The sequence below is a fragment of the Rhinopithecus bieti genome, unplaced genomic scaffold, assembly GCF_001698545.2.
Source record: "Rhinopithecus bieti isolate Rb0 unplaced genomic scaffold, ASM169854v2 scaffold_2654, whole genome shotgun sequence".
Classification (NCBI taxonomy): Eukaryota; Metazoa; Chordata; class Mammalia; order Primates; family Cercopithecidae; genus Rhinopithecus; species Rhinopithecus bieti.
In genome coordinates, this window is record NW_016804048.1 from 736,329 (window position 1) to 761,125 (window position 24,797).

The 24,797-nt window shown below is 41.6% G+C and overlaps 1 protein-coding gene across 5 annotated transcripts in view; it reads right to left on the minus strand.

Annotated features, from left to right (window-relative positions):
- ZBTB38 (zinc finger and BTB domain containing 38) overlaps positions 1-24,797 on the minus strand; it is a 145,849-nt gene that overhangs the window by 83,511 nt on the left and 37,541 nt on the right. For 4 of the 5 annotated variants that reach the window (XR_001883502.1, XM_017862692.1, XM_017862655.1 and 1 more), the window contains exons 1-2: positions 4,059-4,560; positions 2,904-2,978 (exon numbers count right to left, since the gene is read on the minus strand). The gene's annotated coding sequence lies outside the window, so the exon portion shown is untranslated. Of the gene's footprint in view, positions 1-2,903; positions 2,979-4,058; positions 4,561-24,797 lie in introns of those variants that run through there. The other variant, XM_017862662.1, reaches the window with a different exon arrangement.

The window sequence follows — 24,797 nt, forward strand, 5'->3', positions numbered from 1 at the left end:
ATTTGCATTTCTCTGATGAACAGTGACGATGAACATATTTTCATGTGTCTGTTGGCTGTATGAATGTCTTCTTTTGAGAAATGTCTGTTCATATCCTTTACCCACTTTTTGATGGGGTTACATATTCTTAACTTACTCCTTCAACTGCGCCCTTCTAGCCGGCACTGTATTCCTCATTCACCTGGTCTTTTTTTTCTGAGATGGAGTTCCTCTCATGCTGCCCAGGCTGGAGTGCAATGGTGAGATCTTAGCTCACTGCAACTTCTGCCTCCTGGGTTCAGGCAATTCTCCTGCCTCCAGGCAATTCTCCTGCCTCAGCCTCCCAAGTAGCTGGGATTACAGGCATGTGCCACAGTGCCTGGCTAATTTTTTTTTTTTTTTTTTTTTTAGTAGAGATGGGGTTTCACCGTGTTGGTCAGGCTGGTCTCAAAGTCCTGACCTCAAGTGATCCACTCGCCTACGCCTCCAAAAATGCTGGGATTATAGGCGCGAGCCACCGCGCCCAGCCCAACCTGGTCTTATCATTAGCTTACACCACTAGCCCAGCCAGCAACCCTATCAATAGATACTTTCAGTTCCTAACAACTTGGAAAGACAGACTTTCAGAAGCTGAAGTATTTTTGCAGCAACTCATCTTGTTATTCTGTTCCACTCTTCCTCAGCTCCATCCTGATGTGGCGGGACTGGGCAGAGGCTAGGCAGCCATAACAGGAGAGTAGGCCAGGCATCAACCTCTGTCAGATACCTGAGAAGCTGTGGCAAATTGGCCAGTAACAGGCACCCCCACACAATAGACAATACATGCTCTTCAGGGTGTGGATGTAGGTGCCAGATAGGTCAAGTCCAGGGGCAAAAGTCAATCAGAAACCAGAATGTTTAGTCAGATATTGACAAAACTAGAGAACTAGGTACCAGGCACCTCAGACTTGAGTTCATTGTTATCTCACACCTTTAAGTCTGGGGCATCACAAGGCACCCATCATATGGTTTCTATTTACCAATGAGGGGAATACTTCACCAACATCAACAATGGTTAGAAGGTTACATAAAATATTAAACTTATTAAAAGTTCTCCAAATAGAGCTTACAACTTTACCACTTGTTATTTCAGTAAATGTTTTGAAACTTTTCCTGAAAATGAAAAGCTAGACATATATATCACATCCTTTGGGGTAGCATTAATAGCCCCAGCCTGAGACTTTTTAGTCTACTTTTAAATGTTTCTCGGCTGGGCCCGGTGGCTCACACCTGTTATCCTAGCACTTTGGGAGGCCAAGGTGGGTGGATTGCTTGAGCCCAGGAGTTCAAGACCAGTCTGGGCAACATGGTGAAACCTTGTTTCTACAAAAAATACAAAAATTAGCCAGGCATGGTGATGCATTCCTGTAGTCTCAGCTACTTGGGAGGATCGCTTGAATCTGAGAAGTTGAGGCTGCAGTGAGCCATGATCGTGCCACTGCACTCCAGCCTGGGTGACAGAGTGAAACCCTGTCTCAAAGAAAAAAAAAAAGTTTCTTGGCTGGGCGCGGTGGCTCATGTCTGTAATCTCGGCACTTTGGGAGGCCAAGGCTGGCAAATCATGAGGTCAAGAGATCAAGACCACGCTGGCCAACATGGTGAAACCCCAACTCTACTAAAAATACAAAAATTAGCTGGGTGTGTGGTGCATGCCTGTAGTCCCAGCTACTTGGGAAGCTGAGGCAGTAAAATCACTTGAACCTGGGAGGCAGAGGTTGCAGTGAACTGAGATCGTGCTGATGTACTCCAGCCTGGCAATAAAGTGAGACTCTGTCTAAAAAAAAAAAAAGAAAAGAAAAGAAAAGAAAAAAAAACAATTTCTCTAATAATTTGGTTTAAAGGTCTCACCTTAGGGAATTTTTCCCCAATCAAGTGTCCCAAGACCTGGAGCAGATTAGGTAGGATACATTTCCAAAGCCTCCAGAAGCAGAGAAAACTACAAGCTAAGGAAGTCAAGAGCTTTCCTACAGAATACTGGGGCTCCTATTTGGGGGAGCAGAATTCTGTCACAATTCCAACTAATACGACTAGATCCAGGAAGGAGACAAAGCCGGTATAGTCCTAGACCAAGAGGATACTGAGGGGAAAAATAAGGAGAAGGAAATAAGGAAAATGTCCTTCGTGGTTCACTGACCACGGGCAACATGATGGTGCCCACTCAGGGTCATAATGGACAGAGGGGTTGAGAAATCTCATCCATTGCCATCTTGCCCTCATGGCCAGATGTTACCTAAGAGTGTCAGTCAGGAAAATCTAAATGTGGATAATTTTTTACTTATCCCACTGTTTCTATGCAACTTTATCCTTGAGAGTCTCCAAGTTTCTTTTATGTGCTGTGCCAGAGAGAACTACTTCTTCTTCAGAAACCCTCCAGAGCTGTCACTGCTAAGTGGCTGCTCCATCAGGGACTACATTTCCCAGACTCCTCTGTGGTTAGCTGTGGTCATGTGATGGAGTTTTAGCCAATGGAATGTGAGTAGAAGTAATATGCACCACTTCTAGGCAGGGCCCATAAAAAACTCCCATGTGCACATTTTCACGCTCTTTTCTTAGTGGAGACACCCCCAGGCGACCTTGAAAACCACATGCTGCAGAAGGCAAAGCCCCTTTCTACCTGTGTCTCTGAATGAATGCATGAAAAACAGTTGCCCCACTGACCTGTATTATTACATAAGCAAGAAATAAACTATTGTGTTTGAGCCACTATAGATTTGGGGTTCTATTATAACAATTAGCCTATCCTAATATTGTTTTTGATACAGCTGTTATCATTGTGTACAGAAATCTCTGTGCCCTTCCCCCTTTCTTTAAATCTTACCGTGAACTGAAAAAGGAGAATTGGGAGACTTAAATTTAAGTAGCTGTTGGGGACAAAGGACACTTACCAAATTAGTGGTCACAACATTCAGATCTCAGAGCCACAAGAACAGGAGTACAGCAGAGCCTCACTTCAAGACCACCTAATATATTAAAGTAAAACAAAAAGTAAAACATAAGGCCTATAAAACAGATATTTTAGTGTGTGACAGTTAATTTCCAAAGGGAGTTGTCCGTTTACAAAGGAATACGCCACTGTTTTCCAGTAAATGACAAGCTTCCTTACTGCCTTTAAAATGAGACTTACACCTCCCCGCTCCCAATAATTTTAACATAGAATTTCTGAAGAACAGATCTCCTCCAATACGTCAGCTGTACGAAGACTAGATGCTGACTCAGGGGATGACTTTAGAAGCCAGGAAAATCAGGGTATGATTTCTATGCCTGTGTGCTGTTCGCATGTACATATCAAAACTTTTCTCTTGGGAACTTAACTTTCTTGGGTAGGAACTTCCAGAGGCTGTGAAATTACAGGCTTTGTAAAGAACTATGAGTTTGTAGTCAAAGTTAAAACAGACACATTGTGTCTTTGTGTTTAATGTCATCTGAGATACGATGGCACAAGTAGGAATGAAAATAAGTCCTCTGTAAACAGGGCAATAAGATAATGTAGGTTCATACACAGAACAATCAGAAAAGTGCGCAGTAAAGGCAGCACAGTTGTGTACATCTTTTTACCAGGGCTGTCATCTTTTACCAGGTTAAGTGTGAAAATACCGTTTGATGGCACAGGACACATATTTGCCCAGAACAGAGTTTATTTTTATGTCTGATCGCTCAGTATAAGATCTAGGAAGCAAACAATCCAGAACTCTGAACAAACATTCTGACCGTCTGAAACAGAGTACTCAGGTGAGGGGAGGAAGAGGGGGCAAAACAAGAGGGTTGACAGGCAAAGGCATCAGTTGGGCCATTCTCCCCTGGGTTTCCGTCTTAGTATTGTTCTTTTTTTTTTTTTTTTTTTTTTTTGCATTCTTTTCTGATCCTGTGGAGAAGAGAGATATCAGATCCCTTTGGGGCCATATTTAGAGGGTCTCCCAAACACAGTCCCTACTCCCAACTCTGGGCTGGGGCTTGGCAAACTGTAGGCGTCAGGGAACAAGATGGCGCCCTACGGTGAAGGGCGCTGAGTGAGGGGGTGCCAAAAGTGGGCCTTCACTTACTCGGAGGCGCTGGGTCCTCTGAAGCCCAGACGCTGCCAGCTCCCTGGGCCCAGGAGTCACAACCGCTTTCGTGCCCTGGGTTCTTCACTTCTTGTGGTGATCAGCTCCACATATTTTTCTGATGATGTCACCCATTCTGACTTCCTACATTTTGTAAGTTGATCTACAAGTAAAATCTTTCGTGAGGCTTTAAAAAAGAAGAAAAGAAATAAAAGGTGTGCTGTAGGGAGATGGAGAGGAGGAGAAAGGCCGTTGCCTCTTTATTCTGAGATTTGCTGCAGCTGCGAGTGCCACTCCCCAGCTAGTTTCCTGGCTTCAGAGGGAGGCCAGTGGCCGGGCGTGGGTGACGTCAGAGCCAGGCCTGAGTCATCGCCAGCAGCCCGGCCGGGCTGCCCTGCCACTCGGAAGGGGACAAAAGGAACCTTTGATGTCCAGAGGCCCTCCTCTCAGCACACTCGCCGGCACAGACCAGCAGGCCAGGAGAACATTCCTGCCGTCTCCCCACCCCCAGCCGCCCTTCCTACTTCCGGAACAGCCCCAGACAGATTCAACAAGGCCTCCCCAAAGGACATCACCCTCCTGCATGGCAGAGGCATGGCCGTGCTCTGTCAGAGAAGCAGGGAAGAAGAAGAGGCTGTTTCCCTGGGGACCTCTCACTACCCCTCTGTCATCCCCCTTCTTCTGTGTGGTGCCCACCTTACTCAAGGAGTTGCAGTGGTATTGAAAGAGATGCGGAAACGTGGAAGGCACTTTTGTCACCATCCCCAGGCAGCTCCTGGTGGTCAGTGTCTATTCTCCTCTGCCTCTGTGCTGTGGCCCTGGGCTTAGCTCCCTGCCCTAGGTGCCAACATGAACTAGCTCTTCCTGGATTTAAGACACGACTGCTCTTTAAAGGGGATATTTATATCTCAGTGCCTGGCATGAGGCTTGGTAAATATATGATGAATTAAGGAATGATAATTGTAAAATAAAATAGTAGAGGACACATATTAAATACTTAGAGTGAACATTCAAGCCTCTGTGCTTTATGAAGATTATTTCATTTATTGGTATTATCACAACAAAAAAGCTGTGAGGTAGGTACTATTAATATTCTTAATGCTATAGAGGAGGAAATGGATGCTCAGAGAGGTTAAGACACTTTTCTGAAGCCTCACAGCTAGTTAGTTCATGGCAGTCTGGATCATCTAATCTCACATCCTGTTTTCTTAATCACCGTGCTGAATGGCTGGAGTGAATGAAGGAATATTGACCAAGGGCACCCTGGCCAGGAGAAAGGAGACAAGGATAAAGACGAGACTTGAAACCAAATCCTACAAGGAAACAGTGAAACAATTAGGAATGTTCTGGCAACATGGGCCTCAGGCCTTCTTACTGCGTCAACACCAGGTCTGAGGTTTGGCAACTGGGCGGGTTACTCAGCGTGGCCAGGAGGGCGAGTCAGTCATCAGGTTCAAGCAGGGATGAGAAACTAGGGAGGTCCGATGGACACAGGCCTGTGGCATGTGGTAGATGCAAAATCCGAGAGCCACGGGGGACAGAGTACCTCGGCGGGAGCCAGAGTCCACGCTTGTCTTTTTGTTGCCTTCTGGCTTCATGGATATGGGTGGGAAGGTCAGTGAAATTAAAGGGATACATCTGGGGTAGACAAGAAGGCTACAGGAAGAAGGACATGACGGCACTCTCAAAGACTCTGGACTCAGAAAAAGAGTTGGAACTGTGGTGTGGTTTTAGAGTGCGGGAGCAACGGGAAGGGACAGGGAACAGATCTGGACCTGACAATGGTAGTTACTTCCTACTCTTAGCGCCCTCCTACCAGGAATCGGCTGCCTTTCTGGGCCTGAGGGGAAGTCCTGGCAATGACTGTGGGCAAGCAAAGACGAGGAGGGGTGGCGAGAAGAGAACATCTGCTTTCGGGGTATCTGGGCCCAGTATAAGAATGACCTACGAGGTAGCCTCTCCCTGTGTGGTTTATGATTCTGTGGTTTGTACTTTTCCATGATTCTTTTAGAGTAAATGTCTCATTCCAAGAGGAAGACAAAACCAGGAATTTCCAGCCCCTTGTGGAGGCCTCCTCGGTAACACACCCACAGCTTTCCTTCCCACTGTGGGTGGGGTGTCAGGTCACAGGGACCACTCTCCCTGGCTCAGGCAATCTGTGCCTCTGATGCCTGGGACATTGTGTAGTTCTACCTTGTTCCTGGGAGCTCTGCCAGTTGCCACTCTGAGGAATTGCACTTGTTCCTTGTAGTCTGAATCCCTAGGCAGGTGGAATTTATAGAGGTGAATTTCACAAGAGAGAAAGCCACATGCTTTTAATCAAGGGAGCAGCAGCAACTGATCAGGTTCACTGTCAGTGTCTGCACACAGCCTGATCTTGGGCTGAGGAAATCGCTTTAAGTTCCAGGCATTTTTGGCAGAAAACTTGTTTATTCTTTTCTTCTTTCTCTGCAGAAAATGCCTCTGGGCACCTCCCTGCTCTGTTTCCCCAAAGACTCAGTGGCCTTGCTTGCTTCATACACACAGGTATTTATTTCTCTAATAAGATGAACAAAGGCTGATCATTTCTTCACCCTGCATCCTATCAGGATAATGTGAACAGAAAAATAAAGAAAAGAAGCAGAAATGATCAGTAAGCTTAAGTGAGACACAGATTCTTGGGTTATATGCTCTGGGGTTGATACTAACAGTGAACATAAAATCAGAGAACTGGAACAAATATCCACTTGAATATACAGAGAGGTAAGTACAGTGTCACTTCCCTAGCCTCTACCTGAAGTGGAGCAGCCTCCTCCTTTGCTACAACAAATGCAGTTAAATGCTGGTAATTAAAACCAAATCTTTATTAATGCAAGGAATTCCTTGGAAGACTTGTCTATACTTGTTGCCTTAGATTTCTCTCATTTCATTCCCTCTCTTTAAAAAAAATTATTAAGGTATAATTTACATACCATAAAGTTCACCCACTTAAAGTGTACAATTCAATGGGTTTTAGTGTATTTACAGAATTATGTAATTTGTAATCTATGTTTTTAACATTTTTTGTCACCCCCCAAAAAACACTGTGCCTATTAGATATCATTCTTCATTAGTCCCCACCTACCAGCCCTAGATGACCACTCATCTAGTTTCTGTCTCTATAGATTTTCCTCTTCCGGACATTTTCTACAAACAGAATCATACAATATATGGTTCAAATATCTGTCCTCTCCAAAACTCATGTTGAAATTTAATCTCCAATATGGCAGTATTGAGAGGTGGGGTCTTTCAGAGGTGGTTAACCCACTCATGGATTAATGACTAATTGGTTAATGGATTAATGGGTTATCACAAGAGAGTAACTTGTGGCTTTATAAGAAGAGGAAGAGGGACCTGAGCTAGCACTGTCAGCCCCCTTGCCATGTAATGTCCTGTGTCACCTTGGAACTTGCCAGAGAGTCCCCACCAGTAAGAAGGTCCTCACCAGATGTGATCCCTAGACTTTGGACTTCTCAGCCTTCATAACTGTAAGAAGTGAATTTCTTTTCTTTATAAATTACCCAGTTTCAAGTGTTCTGTTTAAGCAACAGCAAATGAACTAAGGCATAGAATAGTACTTCATTCCTTTTTATGCCCAAATAATATTCCACTGTGTGGGTATACAACATTTTGTTTATCCGAATCTCAGTTGATGAACACTTGAGTTGTTTTCACTTTCTGGCTGTTATGAATAATGTTGCTATGAACATTCATGTGCAAGTTTTTTTTTGTGGACATGCATTCATGTCTCTTGGGTAGATACAAAAGAGTGGGATTGCTGGGTGATATCATACTATTTTTAACATTTTGAGAAACTGTCAAACTGTTTTCCAAAGTGCTGCATCATTTTACATTCTCACTAGCAATTTATGAGGGTTCTGATTTCCCCACATCCTCACCAACGCTGTTATTGTCTGTCTTTTATATTATAGCCATCCTAGTGGGTACAATGTGATATCTCATTGTGGTTTTGAATTGCATTTAACAAATGACTAATGATGCTGAGTGTATTTTCAGGAGTTTATTGGTCACTTGTATATCTTCTTTGGAGAACTGTCTATTCAAATCCTTTATCTTTCAAATTGGGCTTTTTTTTTTGATGGAGTTTCCCTCTTATTGCCTAGGCTGGAGTGCAATGGCATGATCTCAGCTCACTACAACCTCCACCTCCCGGGTTCAAGCAATTCTCCTGCCTCAGCCTCCCAAGTGCTGGGATTACAGGCATGTGCCACCACGCCTGGCTAATTTTGTATTTTTAGTAGAGACAGAGTTTCTCTATGTTGGTCAGGCTGGTCTTGAACTCCTGACCTCAGGTGATCTGCCTGCCTCGGCCTCCCAAAGTGCTGGGATTACAGGTGTGAGCCACCCGGACTAATTTTTTTTTTTAATTTTTCAGTTTTAGGGATTCTTTATATATCCCAGACACAAGTCCCTTATCAGATATATTTTATAATATTATCTCCCTGTCCATGGTTGTCATTTCATTTCTGTTTGGTGTTATTTGAAGCATTAAAGTTTTTAATTTTGATGAAGTCCAACTGGTCTCAAACTCCCAACCTCAGGTGATCCGCCTGCCTTGGCCTCCGAAAGTGCTGGGATTACAGGTGTGAGCCACTGCGCTCAGCCTATTTTTTTTTTTTTTTAATTTTTTGAGTTTTAGGGATTCTTTATATATCCCAGACATAAGTCCCTTATCAGATATATATTTTACAATATTATCCCCCTGTCTATGGTTGTCATTTCATTTCCAGTTGGTGTTGTTTGAAGCATAAAAGTTTTTAATTTTGATGAAGTCCAACTTATCAATCTTCTCTCTCATCACTTGTACTTTTGGCATATTTGAGAAAACATTATCTAACCCAAGGTCATGGAGATTTACACCTGAGTTTTCTTCTAAGAGTTTTATAGTTTTAGTTCTTACATTTAGATCTATGATACACTTTAAGTTAATTTTGCTTATGGTGTGAGGTAGGGATCCACATTCATTCTTTTCATGTGGCTATCTGGTTGTCCCATAACTATCTGTTGAAAAGATTATTTTTACAACAATTCTGTACATATAAAACTATTCTAAAATAAAGAGTTTATTTTAAAAATAGTTTATTCTTTCCTCTATTGAATTATCTTGGCCCCTTTGTCAAAAATCAACTGACCATAAATATTAATATTGATTACTGGAGTCTTAATTCTATTCCATTGATTTAGATATCTATTGTTATATCAGTACCACACTGTTTTGATTACTATAGCTTTATATTATGTTTAGAAATTAGGAAGTGTGGGTCTACCAACTTTGTTCTTTTTCAAGATTGTTTGGCTATTCTGAATCCCTTGAATTGCCATATGATTTTTAGGATCAGCTTCTCAATTTCTGCAAAAAATCCAGCTGGGGTTTTGACAGATGTTAAATTGTACCTGCAGATCAATTTTGGGAGTAATCCCATATTAGCAATATTAAGTCATCTGATTCATAAACCTAGGAAGCCTTCTCATTTATTTAGATCTTTGATTTATTTCAGCAATGTTTTGTTTTCAGTGTACAAGTCTTGCAATTATTTTGTTAAATTTATTCTTGAGTATTTTATTAACTGGTATTGTTTATACTGGGAATCATCTATGCTCATGGACTTAAGAGCTTGTGCTTTCATGATCAAAAGTCTTAAGTCCCAGTCCTGGTTTCACTATTTATTACCTGCATGTAATGTAAGGTTACTTCGACTGTATCAAGTTCTTTTTCTTCATGTGAGAAAAAGGAAATACTAATACCACCTTATGGGTTTGTTATGCAGATTAAACAAGATAATGCATATGTAACCCTATTCAGACCATGACCCACAGGGTGCAGTCTTGGGGAGGGGGCAGGGTTGCAGCCCAAGAAACGCAGTCTAGTTGCCAAAAGTAACTTCTAATTAACTCATATTAATACTTGCATTTCTCAAACATCACAAAGAGCCCCTTCAATTCCCCTTAGCATCCTTTCCCCCTCCTATCCAAGCCCCTTACACTCCATAGCTTCTGCCTCCCTTTCTTTCTCCCAAACTCCGTAAAAGCTTTCTCTCCAGTCCTAATCAGCATTGCTGTGGTCCTTTTGCTTCTGTCCAGTTCTTCTTCTGATGGGGCAGAAAAAGAAATTGGACAGACAAATCCAGAAATCTTGTTAGTGGGCAGGAAGAGAAGAAAATCAGGGAACACTTAAACTTAATATATGTACTATCACTCATGTAAAGTGCTTAGTGCAATGTCTGATATATAATAATGGCTCAATAGATGTTGGATTAAAAATGTTTCTTTTTGTGCTGGTTATTTTATGCTATCCATATTTTATGTTAATGATGTGGGGTTTAGATCATAACCTCTGAGAATCCAGCCTAGAGATTGCTACCCAATGGCCCATCGTCACTCATTCGGGTGAATTTTGGGAATTCGAATTTGGAATTATTGTTCTATTTTCTTCCTCCTGAATCATGCCTCAGAGAATGAGCCCTTGGCAAACTGTAAAAAGTTCATCTTTAGGGCTCCTTGAGTATTGTTTGGAGGCCACATCTGTTTCCTCCCTAGACCAGCCCCAGGACCCTATCCTCTTTCCCCTCCACAAAACCTTCTAGTATAATACCTTCAAGCGCAGGTCAGGACTCATTATTTAGTGGATCAGCATTGGTTTCAAGTGATAGAATAAAATAAAACAATAGAAAAGATCCAAGTACATTGTAACAAACACTTTCAATTTTATAATATGTATGTGAGCTGGGTCTTTCTGTGAAACATATTTTCTATTGTGGTTCAGGGTTTTAAAAAAATGTTTAAAAACCAGTGTCGATACAGATCCCTCACTTTCACTAGGGTGTTTAAACAACTCATGAGAGCATAAACTCCTCTTAGTGATGTGTCCACTTATATAGGGTTGGAGACCTTAAGCTCTAGGGATGAAGCTCCATCAGAAGTGAAGTATTTGGGGGCACTGAGGCTCTTTCCTGTAATATACAACACTTGGAGAAGGAGTAACTTCTGTTTGCTGTGTGCAAACACAGCAAAACTTCTGTTCCTGCTCCCTCATGCCACCCCATAGCCATCCCCTTCTCTCATTCCCACAACATCTACACATCCACACCTTGAACTTGTGTGGTTTTCTGTTTTTCAAAACTCTTTCACGTACTCCATCTCATGTGGTTTTCACAACTATTCTATGAAGTTGATGGGTCAGATGCAAGTCCTTGCTTGGCCACTTAACATACTGTGTGACCTTAACTTCTCAGCCTCAGCATCTTCAGTTCCATTATTTATATAAAACCAGAGAAGTCAAGAAATTTGGCCAACATCACACAGCCCAGAAGTGGCAGGACCAGGAAGAGAACTAGATTTTCCACCTCCCAGCCTGGTTGTCCTGCAGGCTCCGCTTATGGAAATGCATATCTTTTTTTAGAGGCATGATTCATCTGACTACCTTACAAAGAATGTTTAAAAAGCAGAGAACATTTTGCTCTCCCCTCCCCGCCATATCTAAAAACACTGACTTTTATGGCACCAGGCACAAGACAAACAACTCTTCATGCTTCATGGTGAGGGGTTATCACACTCAACATCAAAGACTATTTATTTAAGGCTGGGGCAGTCAGAAACAGAAACAAAGTCAAGAGGAGAGGAAAACAAAGTTCCCCGAGTGCTCTGTTTTTGTCCTTTGTGTAGCAGAGTGTCCCCTCTAGTGGTTCTGGAGGAAAATAGCTTCTGGAAAACACATTTACAGATTTGACATTGATGGAGTCAGAGTGCTTCAGGGGAGCTTAAAGCACTCAGTTCTGTGCTTCCTTTCATTGATGAGAAATTGAGGACAAGAGCAGTGATTCTCAACCAGGGGTGCGTTTGCCCCCTGGACAACGTTTGGCAACATCTGGAGACATTTTTTATTGTCATTTTGGGGAGTAATACTGTCAACAGTGGGTAGAAGCCAGGGATGCTGCCAAACACCCTACAATACACAGGACAGCCCCCCACCTCAACACAACTATCTGGTCCAGTAAGTCAATAGTACTGAGGTGAAGAAATCCTAGACTAGAAAAATGATGGGACCTGCCCAGGGACTTACAGCTTATTCACAGCTTTTGACAGCTCAGACTAAGCATTCTCTTTTTGTTCCTTAATTTTTTAAAATTAGAATTGTTAACAATTCAAAAATAATACCTGCTCATAAGAGTAATGTAATAAAATATAATTAAAAGATTTTCCATCCCCTCATGCCTCCCCAGAATCAATGTTAACATCCTTGGTGGTTGATTAGGCTGAACTGTATTAGAAATGACAATTGCAGACCCTTTTTGATGTAAAATATGGCAATTTCTGATGGTGAAGCTTAAGACATTCATCCCTCTCTCCAGGCACACACCGAAACAAGCATCAAGGCACACAGGGGATTCTTTTGACTTTGCTTGTCATACAGGAGTTAGAGTCAACAGCACAAATTATAATTTTTCATATTTAATAAACAGAGTACCTCTTCAGATCAAAGATAAGGATCTACTGCATATTCCCAGAAGCTTAGGATGCTTAGCACTGTGGGGTCCCAGAGCTAAGATGGTCTATGACAGACATTAGAGGACGCTGAATCGTGTGGTGTATATCTTTAATCCCTCTTTGACACTTGGGATCTCACCTTTTTGTAGAGAGCTTGGCTCAGGATTAGAATCTTCTGTAGGCTATGCTGTCTAACTAGAAATTACTAAGATTCTTTTGTTGTTTTTGTATTTATTATTATGGATATTTTATAGGAAGCACGTTTGGTTTTCTACTGAATATGAGGTTTTAAAACTTCATTTTATGACAAGTTTATAAGGAAAACTGAGACAACTAAAAAAAAATTGTTGTTTTTGTTTATGAGACAGGGTCTTGCTCTGTTACCCAGACTGGAGTGCAGTGGTGTGATCATGGCTCACTCCAACCTCAACCTTCTGGGCTCAAGCAATCCTCCCACCTCAGCCCCCTGAGTAGCTGGAACCACAGGCATGCACCACCATGCCTGGCTAATTTTTTAACTTTTTGTACAGATGAGGTCTTGCTGTGTTGTCCAGGCTGGTCTTGAACTCCTGGGCTCAAGCGATCCTCCTGCGTTGGCCTCCCAAAGTGCTGGGATTACAGGCATGAGCCACTGTGCCTGGTCCCGTTATCTTTTTATTGATTACTGTTTTTCTTATCTTCACTGTTCCAGTTGACCACATTCATATCTTCAAAAAATACTGTCCTTTGCTGGACTAAGAATGCTCTACTATCCTGGATCTTTTTTGTCCCTTGTGGCAAACACTGTTGTTAGCCTACACAATTGCTAACACCTCTCCTTTCCTTCTTGCTGGGCAGAGCTCACCACCCGCCACAGGGGTTGACAATGGCAGACAGGCACATGCTCAGCCTACCTCACAACTAAGGCATGGATGTGTGGCATGATTCTGGCCAATGGCACATGAGGGGAAGTTTCTTGGCTAGGGCACTGGGAAAAAGTTTCCTTCCTTAAAATCCAGAGTTTCAGGTTTCTGTAAGCGATTGTATGAAGAGGTGATTCCTTGAAGAGCCGCAGCATCTTCCAACAATGAGGGGGAAGGTCAGAGTGTAAAAACCAGTATATTAAGATGGTGGAGAGAAAGGTGGAAGAGCTGGGTCCTTGGCAACACTGCTAAGTCATGGGTCAACTCAAGAACCACCTACTTCCAAGTTTCCTGTTAGTAAGATAATATGTCTTTGTCATTTATGCTATTTGTACTTCAGTGTTCCTTACTTGCAGCCAAAAGCTTCCTTACTGACCACTCATATGACCACATAACAGCTACTCACTGGCCTCCTAATGGCTCTCCTTGATCTCCCAGCCCCCATCCACCATCCTGAATGCAGTTCCTTCTCTCTAAAGAGCCAGTTTGGTTAGAGAATTCTGTAGTTCAAGCCTTTAGTGGTAATATTGTGCCAAGTCAAATAAGCCACTGACAAAAGACCACAAATTCTATGTTTTCATGCATATAAAACATCCAGAACAGAGAAATCTATACGGGCAGAAAATAGATTAGTGGTTGCTTAGGGATGGGATGGAGATGGGGGCTTAGGGAGGTGACAGTCAAAGGGTATAAGTTTTCTTTCTGAGGTGATGAAAATTTTCTACAAGTGACTGTGTTGATGGTTGCATTTGTCTGTGACTATACTAAAAACTTTTGAATTATACACTTTAAAAGGGTGAATTTTACACTTTAAATAGGTGAATTTAATGATATGTGAATCATATCTTAATAAAACCATTTTTAAAAGAATATTTCGTGGTGATCTATTATCTAGAAAATAAAGCACAAATTCATTTCCTTGATTTTCAAAGTTTTCCACCCTCTGGCCTCAAACTACCATATAATTTAATTCCTCATGACTTTCCTATTGGCAGACAATTGGATAGATTGCAAGGGTTCCAGACATACAACCTGTGCTTCCCTGCTTCTCTGCCTTTGCTCCTTGTTCCCTGGGACTGGCAGGATCCCTCCCACCATCTTGGTCTATCAAAATTTAACTTGCCTTTGAGGCTCAATTCAAATGTTCTCCCTAATATTTCTGCCTGGAAAGCCAGGCAGAAATGCCCCTTGCACCTCTGAATTAGTAGAATTCAATAGACTTCCTGTGGTGCTTACCTTGTCCTCTTTCACGGGCTGATTGGCTATATGACCACAGTTTCTGAATCAGAAGTTGGTGCTAATGCTGTGTCAGTAAGAAAGACTATTACAAACCAGGATTACTTTAGAAAATTTGGATTATGTGGCTACCATAATAGCCTTCCCACTAGAGTGTATGATCTTTATTGGGTAACATCTTTTCCTCTCTCACAGAGTTCTCACCAAGGTCTCTCAGGTGAATAACGAGCTTAGGTTCCTTTTTCTCTACAATGCATATGAAATGTGGTTAGGTGGTGTTAATTAAGGGTCTTACCTCTGCATTATACAACAAATAAATAAAAGCTAAGTTGATGATACAAACTTTTTTAAAGACCACAGAAATGGCCAGGCGCAGTGGTTCATGCTGTAATCCCAGCACTTTGGGAGGTTGAGGTGGGCAGGTCTCCTGAGCTCAGGAGTTCAAGACAAAAGTTAGCTGGGCATGTTGGGGGGCGCCTGTAATCCCAACTACTCAGGAGGCCGAGGCAGGAGAATTGCTTGAACCCGGGAGGCGGTGGTTGCAGTGAGCCGAGATTGTGCCACTGCACTCCAGCCTGGGCAGCAGAGTGAGACTCCATCTCAAAACAAACAAAAGAAAACAAAACAAAACAAAACAGAAAAGATGACAAAAATACCAAATGGAAAAATAAAAGAGAATATTTCTATAATGGAGGGTGCCTTCCTAAATAAGTCACAAAACCCCAAATACCATAAAGTAAGTCATTGATAGATTTCTTTGCATAAAAACCCTCTGTTTGGCTAAAGACACAATAAACACTGTTGAAGGACAAATGACATACTTTGAGAAAATATTTTCAGGAGAATAATAAAGGATTAATGTCAGTGCTAATTGAACAAACAACACACAAGAACGAGGGCAAAGAAAAAAAGAAGTAAGTCATAGTAAAAGTACGAATGACAAATAGTATATAAAACATATTCAGTATCACTAGCATCAGGGAAATGAAGACCAATACAAGGAGGGTCATTTGCCTATCACATTGGCAAACATGGAAAAGATTAAGAATATGCCTAATGGTCAAATGTATGGAGAAAAGATCAAACACAAATAGTAGTAATGAGAAAACAAATTGGTTCTATAACATTTATAACATATATTATACATAATTTTGAAGAGAGCAATTTGGTAGTGATCTAACTATTTTCTGCAATTAACAGATATTACATTTATAGTTCCCAAGTGAACTTTTAAAAAAAGTCATTCTTGATGGTTAATGAAGGAAATCTCAAATCTTTTTTTCCCAATTTCTCCATTCTAAGACACTTATATAGAATACACTTACTAAGATAATTTCCCAGTTGTTTACAATATCAAATAAGAAATCCTAGCAGGAACAATCATCTTTAAAAGCCCTCCTCTAACACTTTAAGTGAGAATTTAAGAATTCCCCATATTTGCCTGGACTGATACAGCCAGAGCACTTGACCAATTGACCAACTCGATGAGGAGAGGAGGGAGGGGGACAAGATGCCGCTCTGCCTTGGTTTCCCCATCCCTGGCTTCCCTTGATTGGTATTTGGTTGTGTCAATGCTTTTTGTTTCCCTGATGCTTGGTGAGGCTTTCACGTAAGGTTAGATGTAGTACAGAATTGTGTCAGTCTTTATGGTCGACCAAATACCGAGGGGTTCCCCTGAACCTGGCATATTTTCTTATCCCACTGTCTTTCCTAAACAGAGCTGCAGTAGCCCTTAACACTTTTGTATGAGTGAGAAAAAGGCATCCCTTGAAGTGTAGCCCCGTGCCAGGATGCAGGGCTGGGTGAGGGAAGAGCTGTCTGTCTTCTCGCCCCTGGGCCACTGTATGAGTAGTCCTATTCCTTACACCAGCCCTAGTCCAACTGCTGCCCAGGAAATCCTTGCAAATTGCCATGTCCTCATTTCCCATGGTCCCAGGGCACAGCAGCACCTGCTACAGTTAATGCTTTCTTTTCATGGCTCCTCTTTCAGAGCTGCCCTTTGAGATTTCATCAGTCTCCACATCGCCTTTGTTAATGCACTTGGTCACACAACCCCTGCTCCACCACAAACACACACCTATAGGTTGAGTGTTCACCCATGAAACAGAGTGGCAGAGAAGTTAATTGGTGTCCTTTTTACTGCTGCGGTCTTACCAGCAAAAAAGCATGATAAGGGAATTTCTTCTTAGCTTTGAGTTTTGTGTCTTGGGCTGGCTCTCCTTCCTCAGGGGGAAAGAAATAGCCCTTTGTGCTTTGGAGCCTAAAACAGAGAAGTTTTTGGGTTCCCAGGATAAAGCCCCTCCACTCAGATCTTTGTTTGAAATTCAGACTGATTAAAAAGAATTATTTAGGATGGTGGAGACAGTTGCTGTGGCTAAAGGAGGAGAGGGTGGTCCAGCCCTACTGGTGACCCCCCTAAGATGGGAAGTCTGTGTCAGAGGTGGGATTTTGGGTTAGAGATTTCCAGAGTGGCAGGGATCTACATCCCACCCCTGCTGTGTGAACTCAAGTGGGAGCTACTGGAAAGCCTGTGGAGGCTACACACTGTACACTCCAACTTTGAGAGCTGGGGTAGGGCTCTCCATGGATAACCTGTGGCCAGGGAAGACAAGCACAGCACCAAGACATCTTTCCATGGCCCCCCAGAAGGCCCAACTGGCAGAAAAGGCTAGAACATGGAGTAGCAGGAGTGGCGGTTACCATGACAACCACCACGGTCTGTGAATCAGGATATCCCCATTTCTCTAAGCACATGAAAGCCTGGGGCTCCTGTACATGCCCATGGAGGCATCAGGAAGACCCAGTAATCAGGATATTAGACTATTTCCCAACCTTGGAGAGTAAGGACCTTGTAGCCAAGTTTAATGTGATTTGAGAGAAATACAGAAATGTGACACTCTTTGCATCTGGGTATTGTTGTTATACTACATTCTTACCTGTTATCCACATTTATCTCTATAATGTAATCTATGAGATTCCTCCTTGGAAAGAGAGGAGTGCTTGTATTTTGAGCAGAGCTTCCTCAACTCTCCTTCCTCTCATTGTAATCTTCACCTCTTAGAAATTCTCTCTAAGAGAATATAAACTAAGCATGTATAGCTTAGTTTACAACAATGTGTGCATATATTAATTGAGTGGAAACATGACTTCTTAGGATCTTGCCATGTACTCCACTACCCACTGTAAAAATAAGATGAAAACAGGATCTTCAAGAAGAATCGTGAGAAAGAGGCCTGGAATTAGGCCTAGACCCTCCATCTTGGTTACGCCTATCATTCTCACAGTGCCCATCATCTGAACTGGGGTGAACTGCAAGTCCTTAGACAAATGGATCTAGTTCCTTTGACTCAATCAGAGTTTTGCAATAACAGTCACTATGCAAAAAGCAATGTGTTCAGTATTCTGAGAGACAGAGAGAAGTAAAAGATATGGGTACCTCCAGGAGGGGGGTACTTCCAGGAGGAAGGTACTGCCTGCCTGGAGAGAGATGCCGATGAATCCCGAAGTGCACTGTGGGGTTGTGCTGACCATGAGCGAGGCGGGGACATGGGGAACCCAGAAAGCTACAAGGACTGGACCAGTCAGGAAGGCTCCCTGAAGGAGCCTTCTAGGAGGAAACCTTTGCCCATACAATTTCTCGATTTCAGTCAGCTGGGAGAGAGAAGAGGGGAAACAGAGAGAAACTCCAGGGAAGAAGAAGCTGGCTGGACAAAGGGACAGAGATGAGAATGGCCACTACCTGATTGTGAGGCAGCATGTTGGAAGCAATGCGGAATGCATGGAGTGCGGCCTGGAAAGTGGGACCAGCATTGGCTTTCAGTGCTGCATAGAGTTTTTCAGACACTGGGTAGCTGGGTTTTCAGCACAGGAATTCCATGCTGAGAGCAGGGTTTAAAGAGGATTAGCAGGCAGCTCACGTGGTATATACTGAGTGTTAAGGGTTTTGTAGGTTAGTAATGATTTCCTTGTAATAACATTTATGGTGTTTTTAAAAAGTTAACTTTGAGATACAAGCATTGTGTGTATTGTGCATAGAACTTTGAAAGAGATTTATGCCTTGATACCACTTAATCCACACTATTTGTAAGAGAGTGAAGGGATTATTGACTTATGAAATCAACAAATCCAACCAAGAGGGCCTGAGTTGAAGAAATTTGGGATAAGACTAGATACCCAAGTGTTGACTTCATAGGGTGGTTATGAATTCCTGCAGCAGTTAGCTAATGATCGTGTTGTTCTGCAAGACCACACTTGCCGGAGGAACAACTGGAGTGTTCCTGGAGATAACTGCTGGAGTCCAGGATAGCTTCCAAGAAGCCGTCTCCATCTATGGTGAGTAACAGTGAACCAGGACTGTCATCAGACAGCTAGGAGCAATCTCACTGCACTCAATGCCTCATTTGCTATGCTCATGTGTCCATTTATTCATTCACTCATTCATTCAAGTAATTCTACCTGCTAAGGTGCTGTGGAAGATACAGGCTTCAGCAATGTGTGGCATGGTCCATAATACATGGGAGAAACACACATGCATACAAATGATAGTAGAGCCATTGTCCTCTCTTTCCTTCCTCCTTCTCCCCTTCCCAATACCCTTTCCCTCTGGAAAACAGAAATATCTATTGTATTGGTAGGTAATTGACTCTCAATTTTCTTCCATGAGTTCTAATGTCAACTTTTGCTTTTTGGTTAGTAACAAGAGTGAAGATATTCAATGAGAAATTTCTAGAATTCTTTTCTTTTCTCTATTTTCTAAGAAGAGTGGATTGGAGGAAGGTTGTGGGGTAAGTGATGCAAAAGGGGAAAGATGAAAAACGGGCATCACCCTCAGCGGGGAAGGACCAGAACTCCTGGAAAGAAAAGAGGGTTGGGTTGAGGTCTGAGGGCTTGGTTTGGAAAGAAAGAAAGAGGGGGAGGTAAAAGAGTGGAAGAGAAATGGTGAAGGTGACAGAGACAGAGAGACTGATGGGGAGAAGAAAAGCGAGAGCCTCTGAGCCTAAACATCCCTGGTGAACTGAGAGATTTGGGACAAAGGGACTCTTGTCTGTCTGGAGGAAGTTTTGCTGTGCATTATGCCCTGAAACTCCCTCATCATGGTCTGCACGTGCTCTGCTACTTTTCAAGGTTTGGGGGTCGGGGGATGGGAGGTCAGGGTTTGTTCATTTGTTTGTTTGGCATGCAAACTAGTACTACTAGACCGAAGGCAGCTTAGTCTTATTTGGGGGTTCTTATGTTACCTTCAATTTTTCAGTCGAGTGTCTTCAGAATTCCTCTGTCTGTGCATGTTTGATATCTGACCTCACTGGCCTGTGAGTTTGTCATGATCAGAGATATGGCTTTTATGGCGGCAGCCTGTAGTGGCCCAGCTCAGTGGTACCACTCCTCCAACTGGGGAAAATACAGGCTTCACTCTCTACTCCACCTAGAGAGCTGCTTTGTGGCAAAGATCATCCATCCCTCTCGTCCACTCTCTGGCTTACTCCATTTGTCATGTATTATGCCTATAATTCATTTTGCTTTAAGTTCTCCCCCATTTCCCTTCACCCATGTATACCATCGTCACCCCATTTTCCTAGCTATTCCTTGAGCCCACCCTAGCTGGCTTTGCCTTTATGAAATGCTTCTTCTGTTCTTGCCTGCTTACTCATCTCTCAAACCTGAAGCCCTCCCATTCACCTTCCCTCCATCTGTATATCTTCACTCTAAACATACTGTGAATCTAACCCCTTCTACAACATTCTGATTCTGAGAGTTCAGATTATCATGGGTTCTTTCATAGTCTATACATACCTTGAGGACAGAGACATATTTATTTGTGTAACCCCAGAAGGAGGCAGGTGCTGGGATTATACATCCCAGATAGCTACACATCTCCCTCTCGCATTTTCATTCGAGTTTCTGCATGAAATAGCAGCCCCCTCTCTCCTCTCTAGCTTCTTTTTCTGCTCTATTTTTCTTTGTAACTTGGTATTTTAAAAAATTATTTATTGAATTGCTGACTATCTGTCGCCCCTGCTCCCCTAGAGTGTAAGCTTGATGAGAGCAAGGACTTTGTCTGCAGCTTTAGGCCAAAACCATGCCTGGCATATTTATCGGGTAAATGAATTCTTGGTAGGTCTCAAGTACTCAGTCAATGTGGAACTGAGTTAAATTATCTGCAGTAAACCTCTAGAAACATAACTTCACAAAAACAAGACTTTATCTTTGTATTGAAATCTCCAACAACCTGAGGTTCAAATAGTATCTTCCTCTCCCATGGAATTTAAAAAACCCTCAAAATATAAGCTTAACTCATCTATAAAGAAATTGTTAGATAACAATTGCACTTAATACTTAACATTTTCAACCTATAATATTGAATCTGAGAAAAATGAAAAGGGAAAATTAATGATAATACTTTTTTTTTTTTTAAAGACAGAGTCTTTTTTATTTTTTAAGAGACAGACTGGAGCGCAGTGGAATGATTACAGCTAACTCCCAGGCTCAAGTAATCCTCCTGCCTCAGTCTCCCAAGTAACTAGGACTACAGGCATGTGCCACTGTGCCTGGCTTCTAAAATTTTTTTTGTAGCGACAGGGTCACTATGTTGCCCAGACAGGATCAGTCTGGTCGTGAACCCCTGGCCTCAAGCAATCTTCCTGCCTCGGCCTCCCAAAGTCCTAGGGAGGGAACTTTCTCTCCACCATGCCTGGTCTGATATATGTTTTTGTACTATTAAAGAAAATTATTGATAATATTATCTTTGCAAGACAACTTTCATTTTGCTAAGCTGACTTGGACCAGACATTTACATTGGCATTTGGAATGAATGTATGTCATATGCCTCTTTTTAAAAATTGTGAATTGCATATTAGGAGAATTCACAAAACGTGGTTGTACCATTTAAAGGATAAGTATGAAGCAAGCAACTGGTCAATTACTTCTCAAGTCAAATAACAGTAATGTCAGTTCTCTAGGAGCCTCTAGCATTCCTTTCTGAGTTCTGAGCACAACCACCTCCCTACCCTAGAGAAAACACAACCCTGCCATGTGTGATAATCTTTCACTGGCTTTTCTTTATGGTTTAGCAAACCACGTTTTATAATATAATTTTTTTTCAAAATAATAATGCATATTGTTAAGAAAAAATAAATAAAAGCAATGGTGAACTGTCTTCCCCAGTACTACTGTACAAAGGCAATCGTTTCTTACCTTTTTAGACATTTCTTCTGCTAGATATCTCCATACCTTTAAGCAATAGGCTTATATTGCTAGTGAATGCTGTATCCATTTTAAGATAGTGAGAGTAGAGGAAAGGAATGTTCGTACCACAGAATGAAAATTTGAATTTTATCAGAACTGTTCTTAGCAACAATTGATGCTAGAAGGCATTGGAAATATTTTTCCATGTTTCAAGAAAAAAACAATTTTTTTTTTGGTAAAAATATACTTTTGACCAATGTATCAATTAAAGGTGATAATTAAATATGATGTCAAAGAAAATTAATCACCTACACATCCTTTCTAAAGAAGTTACCTGAGGATCTGTTTCAGCAAACCAAGGAAATAAGACCAAAAGAACAAAATGTAGACTCCAAACAATTTAATCCAGTGAAGACCCTGGGTGATTCCTGTGCAGGAACCCAGAGAGCAAGATGTCCAAATTGAAGTAGGTGAGGTCTCAGGAGCAAAGAAAAGATTTCATAGAATAACTGATTACATAAGGAGATTGAATAAACTTAAGGGATAAAATGATGACAAAGATGCTCAGAAAGGCAAATACAAACTCCAGTGAAAAAAACCAAAAGACTATACAAGAAAAGCAATGTAATCAGAGTGGTTACTAACCCTACAATATTTTTCATGGTCACCATAATGTAAGCCCTGTTACTCATATTCAACTCCTAGACTAAACCTATAAAGAGAGCACAAAAGACTTCATTTTAGTCACAACACAGATTACGAATGTCATAGAGGATCATTTCCTTATCCCCGATGTATAAATGTAATGATTCTATGTCTAATGAACTCATGTCCTTCAGCTCTAGGAAATGTCTTCTATTTCTCAATATCCATTTTCTCTTACTGTCACTACTATTAGTCAACTGTGGATTAGCCCTCTAAGACTCCTTTCTATTCTTTTATGATTTCCATCTTTTTGTCCTCTTTGGGAGATTTCTTTGAATTTATATTCTAATGCTTTGTTTATTTTTTTTTGTAAATGTTTTCAATATCCAAGGGCTCCTAACAATGCTCTGATTTTTCTTTTTTCATTGCATCCTGTTCTTTTATGCTGCAATATCTCATCAAATTTCTCAAGGGTGCCAACTGGGAGTTTCTTTCTTCCCTTCTGTTTCTCATGTTTACTCTTTCCTTGGGCCATTCTTGTTTTTATTTTTATCTGTCGTCCATGATGTATTTTTATTTATTTATTTATTTTTTTGAAACAGAGTCTCACTCTATTGCCCAGGCTGGATTGCGGTGGCACCATCTCAGCTCATTTCAACCTCCGCCTCCCAGGTTCAAGTGATTCTTGTGCCTCAGCCTCTCAAGTTGCTGGGATTACAGATATGCACCACCATGCCCAGCTAATTTTTGTATCGTGTTGTATTCTTTCTTCAAGTATCTGATCATCCTCAGTTGTCTTTACTTTAGAATGAGACAATAAGGTACTAATTGGCTTTGGGTTTTTGTTTGTTTATTTGTTTTTTGCACCTGGAATGAGCTTACTAGTGGTGATTTAACCTTGTAGTGATTTAGCATTGTCAGTTAACTGCTGCATGATCTCAAACAGCACTCTGTGCTTTAGTTTCTTCCTAGAGTTGTGAATATTAAATGAATTAATATATAATGTACTCATTGCAGTGTTTTATAACTATTTGCTGCTTCTATTACATGCATTATAATTACTTGGTAGGGACTCAGCTATTTAGCTAGGGAATTCCTAAATGTCAGGATATCAGTAGTTTCATTTTGGGGGCCACCTCATTTTGTAGAGAGAACAAGGCTGTCAAGACTTTTAGTGGGGTGAGGGAGTAAAGGTAAAGGTAGAGGACGGCCTGTCTGGCTGCCAAGTCGGGTGAGAGGCTAACTGCTCCTTTGGGATATTTCATGAATCATGGTGATTTCAACCCCATCACTCTCTCACATGATGTTTATGAGTTGCCTAGTCTCCTAGATTTTGCGTTGCAAAGACTTCCTCCTCGGTTCTAGCCTCCTCCACCCTTACTCTTGTAATTTAGGTTTGGCTTCCTTTATCTTTCTTCTACCTCCACTTCTCCATTCACTGTTTACCCTCCAGAAATTCTGTAAAATTGCTTATCTGCCGAGAGTCCCTTTACCATTACTATGGTGATTATCACTTTTTAAATGCCGTTACTATCGTTTTAGTGGGGTCTTGGTGAGGATAAATCAAGTGTGCTCATCTGCCATCTTTAATCAGACACTCATCGGCTCTTGACAGATACAATGCCTGGTTCCACGTTTGAAATCCTAGCTCATTTATGTGCTTTACTTATGGATCTTTACTTATGTGCTTTACTTAAAGGACTTGTAGGATCCTTTAAGCTTGAGTAAGATGAGAAAAGGAGGGAAGAAAGGAAATGGTAGCCAAATTGACTTGCTTTAGTTGAGGGCCCTTTGACGACATTCTAGTAATGCATTCCCCTCCTGGAAGGATCTAAATTTGCAGTCAGCAGGAGAGAGGATTTTAGGCTAAGGTTCAGGAAAGACACTGCAAGTAATGATAAAAATAAATCACTTGAAGAGGAAGATATAATTACTTCCAAGTTCCAAAGCTATTATGAGAATTTCTTTTACTGTAACTATTACTGGATCATTCCTCCATGGCACTATTGCTGGAAGTCAGTATGTATATTAGCTCAAGAATAGATGCGGGCTATTTCTACAAAATACAGTAGTAGTCCCATTATGAATAACAATTATTCACTGGCTTATGATTTATATTTCCATTACATTTACCATGTGAACACATATAGTAAAATTAGGCCACTCCTTTGAAGCTCAAGATGGTGGAATTCACAAGCATTTATGATATTTAAGCATTTTAAAATGTTATGGGCAAATACAAATAACTTCA